The sequence below is a fragment of the Halyomorpha halys genome, unplaced genomic scaffold, assembly GCF_000696795.3.
Source record: "Halyomorpha halys isolate HHAL.00 unplaced genomic scaffold, Hhal_1.1 Scaffold15.1, whole genome shotgun sequence".
Lineage (NCBI taxonomy): Eukaryota > Metazoa > Arthropoda > Insecta > Hemiptera > Pentatomidae > Halyomorpha > Halyomorpha halys.
The window spans coordinates 1,326,993-1,342,214 of NW_027108914.1; the positions used below are offsets into that span (position 1 = coordinate 1,326,993).

General features: G+C 27.1%; 1 long non-coding RNA gene across 1 annotated transcript in view; it reads left to right on the top strand.

The window, feature by feature from the left end:
• The window catches only part of LOC136795709 (uncharacterized), a 46,559-nt gene that overhangs the window by 22,882 nt on the left and 8,455 nt on the right, over positions 1-15,222 (top strand). The gene's annotated exons all lie outside the window — the stretch shown is intronic.

A 15,222-nucleotide genomic window follows, 5' to 3' on the forward strand; every position in this document is an offset into this window, starting at 1 on the left:
AAAAAATATATTATAAGGTAATGGGTCTTTATTTTAGTCTTAGCTTGTCACTAAAACCAAGCTCAATTACAGTTTCAAATACCTGGAATAAGATATCAAAGTTATCGAACAATTTTCTATATCAAATAAATTTTAAAAAAAAATCATTGTAATAAGATAAACTCAACCAACCGAGTAAACCAGACAAAACCTAATGTATATAGAAGTAAAAAATAGGTTATATCAATTATAATCCTTAACTAACTTAAAGCACAGTTCGAAGGCATTATTGATGCTACCAATCTCGCCTTTAGAAAAAAAAAATTTCCCCGAAGAAAGATGATGGATGGACTGTAATAAGCTACTGTTGAGGATGATATATGAAGGAGTTCTTCAGCCATGGTAACACCTCCCTTATCGGTCCCTCTTTCTGAAAACCATAATATAGAAGATAGTAATTTTCTCGGGAATGTAAGCAGCAAATTTTTTCGGGTTTGGTTAGCTTAAAAAAATATTATAAACATGTAACATAATCGCCGAGATATTACCATCGCATTTATCAAATCCCGTTCTAGACAAGATAATGCAACGAATACGAAGAATCATACTGTGTCTTAATTACTTTAATTTATTCCTTGGTTTGTTCGTTTTGTAAACAAACGAATCAATTTGTGCTTCTCTTAAACAATAAGAACAGGCATAGATAACTTTTTTATAATTTTTTGGTTATAATTGTTTTAGATGATTGCATTATTTAGTCATAAACTTTAATTAATTTAACTTAAATGAAGGAAATATATATTTATTTAAAATGAGGTGTAGATAGTTGACCGTAGATTACTGATTGGAGAAGATGGTCAGCAAAGAAAAATTTGTAGATTCAAATTTGCTTTCCAGTTTTTTAGAGACTACTTACATATGTTATTTTATACACATTTTCTTACCTACATAATATTATATTTCATCTTTCACTGTTATCAATCTGCTACTGTATAATTCCATGATTATCAGTCAATTATTTTGTATTATTCAATTCAAAATTTTGTATAATTCCAAATTTGTTTGTATACTATTTCTTTTCAATTTTATGTTTCTCTAAATAATGGTTGTTATCTATGTTGTTCCATAGCCCTGATGAAGACTTGGAACTCAGGTCAAAACATCGGCATAAATAAATATTTTTTTGTTTATTTATGTTTTTCTTTGCTGACCGCACCCCCCGACCATCTCTTCCCATCATATTTATTTAATGGTTAGCTTAAAAATATAAAATATTCGAAATATAATAACCGTAATACTACCATCGTATTTAAGATATTCTTCTCGACAAGATGACGCGAAAAATACAAAAACCATATTATTAGATCTTTATTTATCACCACATTTTTAGGTCTGCTTCTAGATAACATAATGCAACAAAAGCTAATAACTATTTTATGACCTAATTATTTTCTTTATATATTATATTTTCACTTTTTTGAGACTGGTTTTATTGTTTAAATAAAGTAATTTGTTTCCAAGTTAAGTATCAATATACTCTTTATTATTTCTTTAAATTTCTAACGTTTCGGCTAAACTGGCCATTCTCAGGGACAATACTAAATTTAAATTTACACATCAAATTTAACTATTTAAAAATTTTATGCAGGCTATACTTCCTAGGTCATTAATTACAGTCAAAGTATCGTATTATGTCAAATTTCCATTAAATTTTTAATTACAGATTAACTTAACACAATTATCACTCTCTTATACAGTGTGTTCTGGGACTTAAATTGAATACAAATATTTGATTTTAACTAATTATTTTCAATTTTTTTTTCAGATTGGGAAAAAAATCCATTTAAGTGTTTTCCCTTGATAATCAAACCAGATGCAATAGATAGATAAATTTTCATTTTTATCCTTTATTTATTGTCCATATAATTTAAATATGACTGACATGATACAAATTCAACCATAGGTAAAGAAAACCTGAGTTTGTTTAAAGGTCTCAAGTTTGCCTAGTTATAAAAACGTGAATTCCTAGTTAAATCTTTATTCCCATGGTTCAACCCCAAAATATATTTCAAGATTATTAATTAATGGTATTTAATGAACTAAATTACAACAGAAAATAATTAATGAAACAATTAAAATTTAGTGATGCTAAGTCTCCAAAATGAAATATGAATTTTAGTACATTTTATAAATTACATGCACTTGAGCATAACCATGAAGTAATAAATCATGGATATAAAAGGGGTTATAAATAAATAATAAAAACATTATTGGTAATTTCTTAAAACTTTGTTGATTAAATACATTGAGGAAATTACCTTGAACGTATATCTGGTAGTAATAATTATGTTTTTATTGTATTAATTAATAATATTAATTATTTATAATAATAATTGTGGTTGATATGTCATAAGTAAGAAAAAACTGCTATAAACGTCAGGAAAAAACCGTAACATGAAGATGATTTGTTAAGACTGTTGATTTTCTCTGAAAATTTGAATCTTATAGAAAATAGATAGCATACATACCTTTTCTTTCTTAATTTTTTTTGTTCATATAATTGATATGTGATAGGCATGACCAAAAGTCAATTATAGATGAGGAAACCATATATTTCTTTAAAGGTTACCAGTTTGCTTAATTATAAAAATTTGTAATGCCGATCAAATCTTTATTCACACGTTGTAACCAAACTTAAGGTCATTTTTAACTATAACAATTAAGAATTTAACACATCGTATAGAGTAAGGTTGTAAATAATTTATTATAATATAATTTTCCAGTTTTTTACTTTCAAAATTTTGATTGGAAAAAATACTACATCATTATGAGTAATTTTATAAATTTTATCATGAAAGAAAACGATTTAGCAAATTATATATTTTTCGTCCAGTAATTCATATTGTATAAATTATTTATATTTTTTGCAAATATTTTCTTTTTCAAATATAAAAGTAAATTATATATATATGAATAATTGACTGTATAAATTCAAATAAGAAGAAGATGGTCAGGTTTGCGGTAAAAACCAAACAAAAATAGTTAACAACTATTTATTTTCCGAAGTTTCGCCCCACTTAGTAGAGATAAAGCTCTATATTAGGGCTGTTCAAGTTGATATCTATTTGAGACTTTTGATAGACAAAAGTCAAGTTGATAGCTATTTCAAAACAAAATTTATCCTATAAATAAAGAATATAGAAAAAATAATAGTAACAACTAATATGAGCTTGGATAATTCATAAATAAAATGTTAAAAAATTTAACATTTTATTTATGAATTATCCAGAGATTTAATAATATAAATAAACCACATGCTAAATTACCCTTGGCTGCAATATCTTAATTTTAATTAAGGAGATTAAATTTGAGATACTATCGTGAATAACCCAAAAAATGCAATTTGCATTACAGTATTTTTCATGACGTCTTAAAAAATGCTTAATAATATAATGATCTAAATTTATTAGGAAAGTTATTTATATTTCAAAATATAGTGAAGTCATAAAACCGGTTTAGTAAAAAATCATTCAATATTTAAAATTTTATTAATCTATTTATTTTAAATATTATATGATCAAACAGAATAATGATTTATAGATTTATCGATTTATTACAATTATAACTTTTCATTTTTCATTATTTTTTACATCCGTTAGAATTATTGTCCCTTTATAGTTTATGTTGAATGAATTTAGAAATCTAGTTGGACCTAAAATGTCATTTGACTTATGTGTGACTTACATGCAGGCATTACTGAAATCTTATTTCTATTACTATAATATATTATCAATTAGGGAAGCCCTGAAGAAACCATACATTTTGTATTTAATATTTTTGTATTATTTGTATTTGTATTTTTGTATTATAATATATTATCTATATGGAAAGTACAGAAGAAATCGTATATTTTGTATTATAATATTTTTTTCGGAATAGCTAATTTAAAAACAATAATAAAACCACTAAACAATAATTTGAAATTAGAGGCGTGGCTCTTACATTCCTCGTCAGTTGTGACCATTGGTATGCGTTTCGGTGTTCTCATTTGGACCAATCCAAGAAGTGAAAACGATTTTACACCCAAGTCACACTTAGAAAAGAATAAATTAATTAATAGATTCTGTTCGAAAATTATATATGTATCCCATCGACCGCTTTTTGAATAAGCCGGTGGTACATTAATCAACGGCGTGAAGGTATAATAGATCGCGCCTTCATTGGTTTAAATTGTTTGAATGTTTTATCAAACGAAATAATAACAATCAAATTAAAACTATGCACAATTATATATATTATATATCTATAGAGTATTGTTTTGAATTATTAAAATACAGGAGTATAACTTAAATTAGTATCATAATTGTCTGAATTAATACTATCGAAATAAAATATTTAATTATATTTGAAATAATAAAACTATATTTGGTTCCCACCACCTTAATAACGATTTGTTCTGAATTAATGTATTTATATATTTTTTTCATATTGGGTTTATGTATTAAAAGACAATGAAATATACTAAATATTTTTAATTTTGAGGTCATATATATATATTCATATAATAAACAAAAAAAATGGACCGCTACAATCCAGAAAGAGTCTGAGGTGCAGTACTCTGTAAGGGAGTACTGTTGCTAGAACAACGGTTGTGCAAGGAGGTGCTTTGTTTTTTGTTGTTGCTATGTTTTCCCCAATTAAGGGTACTCACTTCATGAGCTAGGTGGACCCCAATTATATATTATTTTTAAAAATATATATAAACTAGCTTGTCTCAGAGGTAAAAAGGCCGAAACGTTACTAAAATGTTTAAAACACAAACATGCATTTTTATTCTTTGTTTTATATTCTAAATTTTATTCTTGTTAGTTCAATTTTTTGTACAAATTAGATTTAACGTGATTCTAAGAAATTTATTTTCCTCATTCAGTCTGATTAATAGGTGATAATTTAAAATTGAACCTATAACCTTACGTAAAAACACACTCCTACAACAAGCAAATTTTTATATAATATTATATACAGAAAATATCCCCACTTTATGAGGCTGGATAGACTCCAGAGGTCCCCGAACCCGCAAGATTGACTGATTAAGTCAAACTCCAGTAACAGAATAAATAATAATCTGTCACAACCTGATTTGAATCTGGATCTTTTGAGTAAGTAACACTGTGTCTTACCACCAATCCTGATCCAATTAGATATGGTTGAATCCTACGCAAATAACTAGAAATTGAAAAAAAATATATGAGAAAACTTGGAATTGTATTTATCATTGATACGTTAAATTTCAAAAAATTTAAAAATATTTATAAACTAGTGAATATGAAACCGGACTTGATTATACATATGTTTCTCAACAGCAAAATGCTGGGAACCTATTAATTTCTCCGAGAATAACTTTTGATAATAATGCCTAATTAAAGGGATTGATGACGGACCCGCTGCACCTAAGTTACATAGAATTACCACAACATATTATATAGTAGAAGTGGAGTATATGGGGGACGGAGTGCGATCAGCAAACAAAAAAAACAACACAAATAAACAAAAAATTATTAATTCCTGCCGAAGTTTCGATCTGAATTTCAGGTCTTCATCAGCTCTATTAAACAAAAAGAGATAATAATCACCATTCAGAGAAACATAGAAATAAAAAGAAATAATAAACTAACACATTAGGAAATATACATATCAATGAATTGAAAATAAAAAATTGTTGATTAAAACCATTGAATTAAACAGTAACAGATTAATAAAAATGAATGATGAACTCATGAATTCATATTCATCTTCTTACCTATAATATTATATAGGTAAGAAGATATGTATAAGATAACATATTATCAACATTATTAATCTACGGTCAACTATCCACACCTCATTATATATAGTATTTATTTTATAGTCAGTAGCAACGTGAAGTTGGGTTACAACCCTAATATGTTTACTTAACAAATATTTAAGGGTAGTTTATTTATAAGACTATACTTCAATAATGGTTAAACAAGCATTACTAACTTAAATTAGTGTTGAAGATAAAGTAGATATATAGTGTAATTTTTGAGGTACACTTTTTTGGAATAGGATGCACATTGATTTACCAGTTGTTGTAATTGTGGGTGTATTACAGTTTATATTATAGGTATACATTTAACATTTTTTAAAATAGGATCTTTACTGATAAATTGATAATTTACTAAGCAAATTAACTTATTCATCTTAAGAATTATTATATAATGATTTTTATTTGTAAAATCACTTTTGAATTCAATATTATAGAGTAGTTTTGTAAGCCATGCTTAGGTTTCAATATTACATTTTTGTAGCCACTCCTGCAATACACAGATGCTCCTTGGGTCAGGTAAAAAATATTTGGGCCTATAGATGCTGTGGACCACCAGGGAAGAAAAACCTACGTTCCAAGAAAAGATACAAGCATCCGGTAAAGTATAGTGTTACCTAAGTAGTGATTTGTATCATATTCCTCCGGTTCCAAACGAGATATGCCAACAAATATTGAATAAAATTGTAATTAATATATGATATATTTTTGTAATCTTTACAATTAATCACTAAAATCTGGTGTCAATATTGATTATAGTTTCTCAAAAATCTTCGTATAATTGATAAGCACTACATTCATACATACCTGGGAAATGAAATTAATTTATAATAAATGATAGTTCCGAATGGAAGATCATGTAATGATTTTGTGTTTCTGTGAATAAGACACTGTAGTTCCATTCCAAATTATAATTGTAGATACCAAAAATAACAGACATTTATATAAAATTTCTTCTCCCAAATAGAATAGTGAGAAATTTGTTTCTACTAAAATAGGAAACAACGTTCAATAAACCCTCGGCTTACTAATTAGTGTTATTAGTAAATGGTATAATGAAGTAGTTTCGATCATTACTAAAGGACGTCACCCCAATACGGAGAATGATTTAGCTGTTTCTTTGTAACTGTCTGATGTGTTGCAGTATTGGACTCCATCCAAGGACTTTATTCAAACCCTGACAGCTACTTTGTATTTTTTTTAAATAATGCCAGTGTCTGTTTTGGTATTTCTAAATAGGATATTTTAGGTTTTCTAAGGATTTAAACTTGAGTATCTGAAGGAAATGTTCTCGCAGCCGTTAAGTAGTAACTATATCGAAATATGCATAATTATATTGTTAACTGAATTTATTTTCTGTTTATAACAAAATAATGATAACAATGAATTTTAGCAGTAGCTAAATTCTGATTAGAAAAAAAATAATTTATTAGTATTTAATTAACTACCAATCTCAGCATTTTTCATAATTATTTAATAACCATAATAATGGCCAACGATCTACAAATAACACTTATTTCTCTGTATTTTTTAAACCTATAATTTCAATTAATAATTTAAATATCTTAATCGTAAAAAGAATTTATAATACAGACATTTTAAATTATTCCTACAAAAAATAAAGAAATAAAAATAATTCCATTTCTTTTATTTTATATATATATATATATTTTTTTTTCTTACTTCATAGATTTGTAAGGAATTCCTCAGTAGAAGAGCTAACAAAATTTATGTGATGACTTTATGACAAGGTTGAGGATTTAAGTTTAAACTATTTATAAACTTTACACGCTTTTATATTTGAACGAAATAATTTCGTGTTTGTTAAGAAGTAACTATATTGAAATATACATCCTTTTATTGTCAGCTGAAATTATTATCCGTTTATCAGTAAATTTATAAACAAAAAAAATTAAAATGAATTATAGTAGTAACTAAAAGCAGATGGTAAAAAGAAAAATAAGAATTATTCATTGTTCTTTCATATTTAAGTACCTACCTACCTCAGTATTTTTCTATTCTTTCAACATCATTTTTCATAATTATTTACCAAGCATAATAATATTTAAGTACCTACAAACTGCAACGAACACATCTATAATTTCAATTAATAGTTTAAAAACCTTAATAAATAAATTGAAAATTTAAATAAAATATCTTTTCATTTTGTAAAAAAAAAAATATTGTTATAATGACATTTCAAAATTATTCATTATTCTAATAATTCAAAAAAATAAAGGAATAAAAAAAATTCCATTTCTTTTATTACTTATTTATTAATATTTTTATAATTTCATAGATTTGTATCGAATTCCTTTCAGTATTTATTGGAACAAATAAAGCTTTTTTGTGATGAATTTATGAACTTTACTGAGGTTCAAACTTTATACGTTTATATTATTTAATATTGAATGAATAAACTTCAATTAATAAATAATTTTTAATTTTTGAATATGAGTTTGTGTCCCGAGTTGATAATTTCTAAAAGATTAAATACTTAAAATTGACAATTTAAAAAAATAAAATAAAATTATTGTATACTAAATATATTGATGAATTTCTATAACGTGGGCGACGTCATTAAATTAATTTGATACAATAAATAATGAATTAAAGAAAGTGAATTTTAATGAAGAACTCATTTCTATTCTTACTCGGCCGGTTCTAACGGCCATATCAATCGACCTTTTTAGATGATAAATCGATACCTGTACCAGATACGATTTTCCCCCCCTCAAATCGATACATACCCGATGGTAGACACATTGTTCCCCTAATGGCCTTCCTTGGACGGTAGCTGATTGATGAAGGAGCCAACGAATCATCTGATGTCTTCATCAGCCACTCTCCTGTTCTTGTCTTGTATAATGTTATAATTTGTATATATAATCATCTACTATATAAAATTTTTAATATTCTGGTATTATTTAAGATCCTTTTCAAATCATTTACACTGTTAACAAATGCGTGTATTCAATAAACTCAACAAAAACAAAATATATACGGAATTTATATATCGTCTAAAGAATTTACTACTTGGCATAAAAAAAAAAAATGTATCCTTATGATTATCTAAATATTTTCACCGTGAATATATACATGTAAAGTTTGGGCTTCAGGGAGATATATGAGTACTAAAATTATAATCATAAATAATTTTAAATGTTTTTATTTAGCTTCAGAATAAATATGTAACATGTTTTTCTGTCATTCTATGTCAGTAAATTTAAAACATGATTATACATTATTTTAAGCAAATTCCTATTTGTTACTCAGTGGTATCTCTTGCCAAAAGAGCTGGTGGAACAAATTAGCATAGGTTTTAAATGGTGGTCAAAATCATAGTGACAACTTCACCCCAATCCTTTCGTCAAACGCCAGTTTTTTTTTGTTTTTTTTTTAACAAAGAAAAATAACTTAAGTAAAATAGTATTATATATTTCTTATTACTTACTTAATAATACATTTCTAATAATTAAAAGTTTTTTCTATTATATTTACATATTCTAAAAGACTAGAAACTTTAATTTTAATTATCAAATACAAAATATACCACAACTTTTTTGTTATAGCTCCCAAGATAACCTACAGCTTATTTCGAAATACCGGTACCCATTGTTGTACGTTAAAAACTTATTTTAATAATATTAATATTTTTGTTAAATATTTTACTTTTGCAATGTTTCGGCCCTATTTTGGCCTTTTTTAAACATCTTAGCCTTCTTTACAATCATAATATAAATATATGAGGAGAAGATGGTTGGGGTGCGGTCAGAGAATAACGCAAATAAGTTAAAATAAGTTTTTTAACTTATTTTATATATTTATTTTTTGTTTTACTGGGGTTTCTATTTGTTCATCTTGGTGACTTATTATATTTTATTATCTTGAGAAAACACTTAACCATACAGTACCTTCCTTAATTTGGTTTAATTATGATAAATAAAATATGCATAAAAATATGTAAAATTAGAACGGCATATAATATCCCATATCTCTTTCACTATAAATTTATATACTTGGCTATAAATATTATATTATAGCTTCTTAATCATTTATACTGGCTAGGTATGTACATAATAACCTTTATTTCAAGGTTTAAAGATGGGGTTTTTAAATAAATTTGATTTGTAGTTTAAGAATAAATCAGGAGGTTTGAAATACGCGTGCCATAAAAAATACTTCTGCGCTTGGCGAACGAATGGAATTTGATATAATTAATAGTGGACCATCTAAACTCTATTACCCAACTTCCCTCTTAATTTGAGAAAAATCGGACAAACCGTTTTTGAAAAAAAATCTGCCAAGAAATATATGTTTACGCATGCGTTAACAAAAATAGTGGACGGAATCTAATAAAATCGATGTGGAACCAACCATCGCTATTATGCCCGAATACAGTTTTGACTACTTGCGGACATAGTTCCAAATTAGTTCCTTAATGTAAAAAAATAAAAAGATTTCAATCATAAATTGTAAGTATTTTCATTTCCTGTCCGTCCACTGAGTTTTAATGCCAGAGAGAAGCGGCAGGATCTTTCAGAGGTCTGTTTTACCTCTACAAGTTGAGGAAAAAGCTGGGTTAGGAGTTTCTTTAGGCTGAATGAAAATATTGTGAACATAAATGACGGTGTTAATATGTTATAACACTCTAAATTTAATTTTGTTTAATTTTTATTTATTTATTTTTTTCTATTTCTTAGTTTTTATTATTTAACTTATATATTTGTAAATATGACGCGAATGCACTCTTTAATCTCTATTACTATTATCTATAAATATTAGACAGAAAGTAATATTACATACAAAAAAATCTTGTACGGATATAAAGCTTTGGTAGTGACAAAACAAAATAAACAACCACAATAAAGTTGTTTATAATTGTTTTATATTTGATGTATAATAAATATATCTGTTTAGTTTATTGTAACGATGTAAGAATACATATTATACTTATGGATAGAGAAAAAGTAAATTTTTGGTTAATTTCATGAACAAGTATAATAATTAAATATTATTAGTATGTAATAGATATGAAATCAATATTTTTTTTCCAATAATGGCGGATTGAAATGTGAGTTAATGACGTATGGCTACAAAAAATAAAAATTCAAAAGAGAGAAGATTTCTCTGAGGACATAAATCGTTGCCGAAATCATATTTCCTTATTACACAAGTTTTTAACAAGCCTCTGGACGACACCGCAGGCGATAGCAGGATAATAAATATTTCCAGGAGTAGGTGAAATTCCAGGACAGACGGAAAGTTGTGGAGGCTCCAGTAAAGGATGGGCCCTTAATTTGGTGACGCCGTGTATTCAATGTAGAAACAATAGGGCGGCCATATTGATTTATGCCCCGTCGGGAGCGCCCCTGCAGTCGGTCGGCCGAACTAATTCACGGCTGAGTTAGTTATGGCACTTCACTCTTTAGTTGCCCGGTCACCGGGGACTTGCGATGACAAAGGGCTAAGTCCAAAGTCCTCCTCCACAGGCTCTAGTTCCAGATTAGAATGTCCCCCCATAACTCAAAATATGGAAGCTAATGGTAATCAGGGTCATAGCCAAGATGAAATCAAAATTATGACAGTTATTAAAATATTTACAAAAAAACAATCAAAAATTATAAATTCCTTGACACAGGCTTTTATTAAAAATACCTCTAATCTTCAAACTTAAATTAAATCTGTACCGCTAGAGCCCGTGATGGGTTAGGTACCCAGAACTTTGTAAGGAAGTACTGTTACCAGACCAATGGTTGTGCAAGGAGGTGATTTTTCCGAATCATGCTCGGCTGCCAGATTTTACCCAACCAAGGGTACCCACTTTATGAGGCTAGGTGGACCCCGGAACCTCTAATCTTACATAATAAAAATGTAACCTCTAATCTTATATAATAAAAATGTAACCTCTAATCTTATATAATAAAAATGTGATAAGCCTGTAATTAAAATGAAACCTCTAATCTTACATCATAAAAATGTGATCACACCTTAAGCATGATAATTATTTTTATTACTAATTCAGCTATAAGTTTACAAGTTCAAATATTTTATTTTAAATGAATTTTCCCATCGTATCTCAGTTATATATTTTAAATGTTTAGGCTTCGTTTGGTTCACAAGCTTTTGAAAAATTATTTATAATTATTGTCAACCAAATATATTCGGTTTTACAAAAAAAAAAAATCTATAAAAATGAATTAGATAAATTGTTATGTAAATTTTTAAGCTTGAATTTGTCGCCGATAAAATATTTTAGCATGAGATTGGTAAAAAAAGTATTTGAGATCATCTATAAAAAAAGAAAAATAAACAAATTTTTCACCAGTGAGTAAAAAAAATATAGTAATAATAATAACTATGCATTTTTTTTACATCGCATATAAAAAAAATAATAATCATATATTTGTTTTAAAACTCTGGTTTATCGGTTCCCTTATCTCTGAAATTATTTTTTCTTGAACAAAAGAGCCACTAGTATATGTAAATTAAAAAGTAGTTTTAATAAAAAAATGGCCAAAACACTCATGAAGTAATTTATGAATATTACATAACAGTTTTGGGGTATAAATATAAATGACATTTTATTTAATCATTTTCTGTAAAATTAGAAATTATGGGAGCGATTTTTAAAATTATTTAATCCATTAGTATGCATTAGCAACATCCGTCCGACTCCACCAATCATTGCTGAAATACAAACAAGGTGCCAATCTCTTGTTAATCAGATTCGAAAAGACGTAGTTATTTTGATGAAGTATTTACTAGTAAACTCCTCGTGATGGTAAATAGTAGAAGCAATAATTATTCTCAATGAAATATAGGTTCAAGATAATTCATCAAGATGACTCTCACGAACTAAGATGATTTATACAAATAATGATAGAAACATAATGAAAAGATGTAATTGCAGAAATTATTATCATGCTGTCACCGGAGAGTTTGTTTTTTCTTTGAAGTAAACTTTTTTTTTTAATATAAGAAATATTAATATCTTAAATAATTATTACATTTCTTTGGACCCTTATAAAATAAATTTGTCTTTACTATTTCATACATATGATACATGTATATTATGGTAGAAATAAACAGAGAAAAAAAACTTTTAAACTATTCTACACATAAAACCATTTATATGTAAAAATAAACGGATATTTAACAGAAACAAGAAAATTATATTTCATGATAATTTTTTTTTTAGTTCAAATTTTTATTTATTGATAAATAAACATTGTTGAGCAATAGGTAATAGAGATAACTGTTCACATCAAAACTAAAATAAAATAACATAGGAATACAAATAAATAAATAAATTAAAAAGATTATATGGAATTTTGAGAATTTAATCAGATAAAATTTAACATCAGTTATTGTTGGTTGATAGATAACCATGATGGATGAAAAATATTCCGGTTTCACCTTATTTAGAAGATAAGTAAATCCCTAATTAAAAATATGTCTATGAAGTCTGTATTTATAGCAGAAATTTAATTGTTGTCTAATTTGCCAACAGATTGATCTAAGTTTTGAGAAAGAATACAAAAAAACTATCTTTTCCTTCAATGGCAAATTTAAGTACCTGAATATTGGAAACGAGTGTCAGTATCATTTAATCTGACTAATGAGTTACAGAATGGGGAAGTGGTGTAAGTCAAATCTGGAATCATGAGATACATAAAACTTTTAGGGAAATTCTGTGAAGTTTTATTAAAGGATAAAAGCTTTTTCTTTTACGACAAATGTTATGCTATTTAAGCTTTTATGATGCCTCAATTGGTGAAATATTAATTTACTGTTGTTTGAGAGATCCAAGGTTTTGTCTTTGACTCTTTCAATAATATTAGTATTTCTGCACCCCACAATAATTTTCGAAAGCCTAATGTCTACAGTATATGACAAATCAACTTTCTCCAGAATTTATTATTCTCTTTGATTAATGCATTTAAACTATGAATACTTCTTCCATTAATATATCCACTAAAAACTATAATTACAATGTACTAGAAAATATAAAGTATCTTTATGTATACATATTTTTTAATTTATTTATTGATGTATAGTATAATCTGTCGTAACCTTTAGAAATAAGTAATAGTGTTAAATGATCACATATCAAAATAAAAAATTATTTATAATAAATAAAATCTCCATATGTATATAAATAAAATGAACATAATCAAACTATGTATATGAATAAATAAGGATTAAATTGAATGAAATAAATAAAATAAAATAAAAGCAGTTATCACATTTATACTATTATGTACAATATTTACTCTCTCGAACTAAGGATTCTCGAGCCAACTTTATCCCTCACGCAAGAGGGGTTGAGCAGAACTCTTCGAGATCCAAGCACAGCCCTTTCATTATGTATAAATAACATTGACAGACTGATTTTGAAATATCAAAATCAGATAAATAATAGAGTTTTAATTGTTTATTATATATTAATAAAGTTTAAAAATATGTTAGATCTAGATTCAGTAAATTCCGAGGATCTGGGTTCGAATCCGGCCGTAGCAGGCTATTCTGTTACAGCAGCCATGAGCCAATCCTGTGGGTTGGGGAACCCTCCAGGGTCCATCCAGCCTCATAAAGTTGGTATCTTTAATTGGGGAAAAATCTGGTGGTCGAACGTGATCATGAACAAATCACCTCTGTGTTCATCCGTTGTTCAAGAAACAGTTCTGTTGTAGTACAGACTTTCATTCAAAAAATCATTAAAATTAAAGATGAGAGTAGACGGAAATATCAAGTTCAAAAAAAGTTGTAATTGATGTGATTTAAATGTATTGCACTTTAATCAATTTCAGTATTTGTCTCTGAGAGTCAAATTTTCAATTTATGCTATGGATAAACGTAAGGCACCAATAAATTCTATTTATGAGCTCCAAATTACGGATCACGAAGAAAAATGGAATGATGAAGGCCTGGGAATGAAATTGATAGTCACAAATTGGGCCTATTAAAACAATTACTTGTAATGGATCGGTGTTCAATGTCTTCATTGCCGCTGCTCATTATTATACCGCGATACCATCTCGGCTACCGTCTCCTAATCACAGGCAAATTACCGTCTCGTTTACCGTGCGGTTACCGTAGTCTGAAACTCGCTTCGATAACAACTGTGGTTTCCAATATTACAGAGCATCAGATCAAATTGAAAAAAATTGCGAAAAAAACAAAACAAATAAGTCAAACCAGAATATAATTGATGATTGTCATAAATATATGTATGAAGTCCGATGATCTATTTTTAATAATCATTCATTTAATAATCCTTTAAGGCGTTATGCATGATTGTAATTACTAAAAAGCCTCTCGTATATTACTATCTTCTGAGGAAAAAGTTAAATTTAATTAAAAATTTAAATTTTAATTTGTAGTTATTTATTGTA